Here is a 4,405-nt window from a genome sequence, read left to right as displayed (position 1 = left end):
TTGTTGTTTGGCGGGTCCGGGCTGGGGATTCGAACCCGCCACCTTAGGTGTACATGGCTGGCGCCTTAGCCAGTTGAGCTATAGGCGCCGAGCCCTGAAATGATTTCTTAAAAGGAAAACAAAGTTGTGCAACTCATATTTTCTGACTCCAAGATTTATTATAAACCTGTTACTTGATAGTCCGATATTGGCATGAAGACATACCTACAGCCAACACACTGGAGTGGGGAGTTCAGGAGCAGATCAGCATCTACATGAACACTTGATTTTTTTTTTTTTTCTGACACAGAATCTCATTCTGTCACCCTGGGTAGAGTGCCGTGGCGTCATAGCTCACAGCAATCTCAAACTCTTGGGCTCAAGTGATCCTCCTGCCTCAGTCTCCTGAGTAACTGGGACTATAGGTGCCCACCACAATGCCCATCTGATTTTTCTACATTTGTCAGAAGCAGATCTTACTTTACTCTGACTGATCCTGAACTCCTGAACTCAATCAATCCACTCACTTCAGCCTCCCAGAGTGGTGGGATTACAGGTGTGAGCCACCTTGCCCAGCTACCATCACTTGACTTTTGACAATGGCACCAAGTGCAAGTCATTGGGAGCTCTTCAGTTAATGTGGCTGGGGCAATCTAATATTCATATAGGGGTAGAATCTTTTTATACTTACTTTACACTCTAATATAAAAATTAATTCTCGGTTGATCATAGACATAAATGTATGTTCTAAAACTATCATACAATCCTTCTGAAAGAAAACATAAAAGAAAGTATTTATGAACTTAGGATAGGCAATGATTTTTTAGGGGGGTGAGGGGCTGGGTTTGAACCTGCCACCTCTGGCATATGGGGCCAGTGTCCTACTCCTTTGAGCCACAGGCGCTATCCCCAGCAATGGTTTTTTTTTTTTTTTTTTAAATAGGATCCAAAGTTACTAACTATTAAAGAAAAACATTTTTAGTTGAACTTTATCAAAATTAAAATTTTCTGTGTTTCAAAAAGGTATTACAAATATTAAAAAGCATGGCACAGGCTCGGCACCTATAGCTCAACCGGCTAAGGCGCCAGCCACGTACACCTAAGGTGGCGGGTTCGAATCCCCAGCTCAGACTCGCCAAACAATAATGATGGCTGCAACCAAAAAAAAAAAAATAGCCGGGCGTTGTGGCGGGCGCCTGTGATCCCAGCTACTTGGGAGGCGAAGGCAGGAGACTCGCTTGAGCCCAGGAGTTGGAGGTTGCTGTGAGCTGTAATGCCATGGCACTCTACCCAGGGGGACAGCTTGAGGCTCGTCTCAAAAAAAAAAAAAAGCATGGCACAGACTAGGAAAAAGTACTCAAATTACATTTGTTCACCAAAGACTTTTATCTAGATTATACAGGTAGGACAATTCCAATATGGTAGACCAGAGACATCTCACGAGCTGCTCTTGGTCGCTCCAACACCCAAGCAGAGACAAGGAAAATCAAGGAGAAGGAGAAAATGAAAAGGGAAGTAGGGGAAGGAAGTGAGGAAGTACAAATCACACATGAAGAGGAACCAACAAAAACATTCTGGCAGCATGAAAAACCAGAACAGATCAACCCCGACAAGGGAGCAGAAGGTAGAATGTATAAAGAACCCTACAATTCAATAATAATAAGATAATAAGATACATAGAACTTTAAAAACTGGCAAAAGCTTTAAGCAGAAATGTAACAAGGAAGATATACAAATGGCCAAAAAGTATATGAAAAGTTCATAATTTGCTTCTTTCTCACATTTTGCTAATCAAATTCTGCCTTCTTTTTGGTCCTTTTTTATTTGTTTGTTTGGTTTAGAGAGAATCACACTCTGTCGCCCTGGGTAGGGTGCCATGGCATTATAGCTCACAACAGCCTCAAACTCCTGGGTTCAAGAGACCTCCTGCCTCAACCTCCCAAGTAGCTGGGATTACAGGCACCCAACACTACTCGCAGCTGGTTTTTCTATTTTTAGTCGAGACAGGGTCTTGCTCTTGTGCAAGCTGGTCTTGAGCTCCTGAGCTCAAGCAATCCACCTGCCTTGGCCTGTCAGAGTTCGGTCTGAGTCTTTGACTTGAGGTGGTCACTAAGGACAGACTGGTGAACATGATTCAGAACCCTGCCGAGAGATGCACACAAGTTTTCCCCTGCCTTCCTGTAGCTCACCTTCAAACTCAGAGAGAGCCTCGATCCAGGGGAGTCACAGGGAATGCAGTCCTAGAATGGTTTCTAGCAGGTGGTGCTGTTACCACAAATCATTCCATTCTGACATCAGATAAGATTCAGATTAGTTTCCAGTTTATTTCATCTTGATACTTAGCAGGGAAGGGTCTCCATTGTATAACCAGAGACATATCAAATCCATTTGCACTTTCCATTTGTTCAAACCAGGTGATGCCTTCAAATCCGTTTTTGAACAAGTGGTGGCGGGGAAGTAGTTTCTGGGCTTGCACCCTATTTTGCCGGAAGTCGTGCCTTTACATAGGATGGAGACCCCCTGATAGGGGAGATAGATGAGGCCTAGTCAGAAAGGAAAAGAAGAGGAAAAGCGAGAGCAAGGGGACGAGTGGGGAGGCCTTGTCGCCGCTGCAGAGCTCATTCAACCCTCCAGGCAGCTTTGCCATCCTCTGCAGAACATGCCCCCACTGACAGCCCCTCCACCCCACTCCCAGGGCCATGTGCTGAACAGAGTTAGTCTGGCTGTGGATCAGACGTAGAGGTGACCAAAGAGTTCTGGACTCCAGCTGCCTCAGTGTGAAACTAGGTGCCTCCCTTCGCCAGCCATGTGGCCTTGGGGCAGCTATCACATCACTCTTTGCCTCAGTTTCCTCATCTGCAAAATGCTTAAACGTAGATCCTACCACGGTAGAGCCTTGTGTGTAACTGAATTAATATGTATCAAGTGCAGGCAATGCTGGGGTCACAGTGGTGCTGGGTAACCACTGGCGGTTAAGAGGATGAAGGTGAAGAAGACGAAGGTGATGGCAAGGTCCTCGTCTTCAAGGAGTTTGCAGTCCACATGAAGAGATGAGACATGCCACATGGCTGGCCACCTGTAGTCAGTTTCTGTCCCACGAAGTGTCCCAAACTGGGAGGTTCAGAACAACAGGAACTTTCCTGTCATGGTTCTGAATGCCAGAATCCAAAATCAAGGTGTCAACAGGGCCACATCCTCTCCAAAGGCCCTTGGGGAGAGTGTCTCTTGCCTTCTCCAGCTTCTGGCAGCCTTGGGTGTCCCTTGGCTTGTGGCTGCATCACTCAAGCTCTGCTCCTGCTCCAGCTCCACAGGTCATCTCCCCTCTCTGTCCCTCTTCTCCCTTTATAAGGACACAGTCTTGGTGGCTTAAGGTCACACCTGGCCCCAATATGACCTTATTTTCACTTAATTATATCCTCAACGACCCTATTTCCAAACAAGGCCACACACTGAGGTACAGGACATCAGGACTCCAACTCATCTTCTTTTGTGGGACATAATTCAACTCAGAACAATCTGTTCTCTGTCCTTTTGTGGGACATAATTCAACTCATAAAATCTGTTCTCTGTCTTCCCAAAATTCACATCTGTTCTCTGTGCAAAACACATTCACCACCTCCAGACATCCCCGAAAGTTTTAATCTGTCCCAGCATCAACTTTAAGTTTCAAATCTCACCTTCTAAATATAATCAACTCAAAAAGTCCCAAATCTCATCTTCTAAATCGGTGGTTCTCAACCTGTGAGTCGTGACCCACAGGAACTGTATTAAAGGGCTAGGGCATTAGGAAAGTTGAGAACCACTGTCTAAATCATCTAAATCAGGTCTGAATGTGGCCAGGACAAAACTCCTCTTCAGCTGTGGACCTATAAAACCAGAAAGCACAAGTCATCTGCTCTCCAAATACAATGGTAGAACAGGCATAAGACAGACATTCCCATTCCAAAAGGGAGAAATAGGAAGGAAAAAAGGGGGTGTGGTTCTCAAGCAAGTCCCAAACCCAGAAGGGCTTGAGGATAAACGTGGCTGGACGATCTGTCCTCTGGCTGGATGCTCTGTCCTTTGGGTCTGGCCCTTTCAACCATGGAAGTCCTGTCACTCAGCTCAGGCTTCTTCTGCATTTGTGGCTTTGTCCTTGAGTCATCATTCTTTCATTTCATCATGTCTGTGTCCTTTTATTTCTAGGCTGGCAGCATTGTACTGGTATACAATTCTCAAAGACCTTCTCTGTCACCCATGCAACTCACAGGGGTCCAGGGCATCAGACAAGAGGGCTCTCTGTAGATCTTTCCGGGGAATCGCTATTCTGGGGTTCTAATGGACTCAGACCTGTAATCTCTTTAGCAAAGGATGTCCACGCCCTAGGCCTTGTCTTCAGAGTGCTCTATCTGGATACCTGAGGTTTCTCTTTCTTTTTTTTTTTTTT

Source organism: Otolemur garnettii, unplaced genomic scaffold (genome assembly GCF_000181295.1).
Source record: "Otolemur garnettii isolate 467f Iridium unplaced genomic scaffold, OtoGar3 scaffold00018, whole genome shotgun sequence".
Taxonomy (NCBI): Eukaryota; Metazoa; Chordata; class Mammalia; order Primates; family Galagidae; genus Otolemur; species Otolemur garnettii.
The sequence above is the reverse complement of the archived record's forward strand: the minus strand, read 5'-3'. Positions refer to the sequence as shown.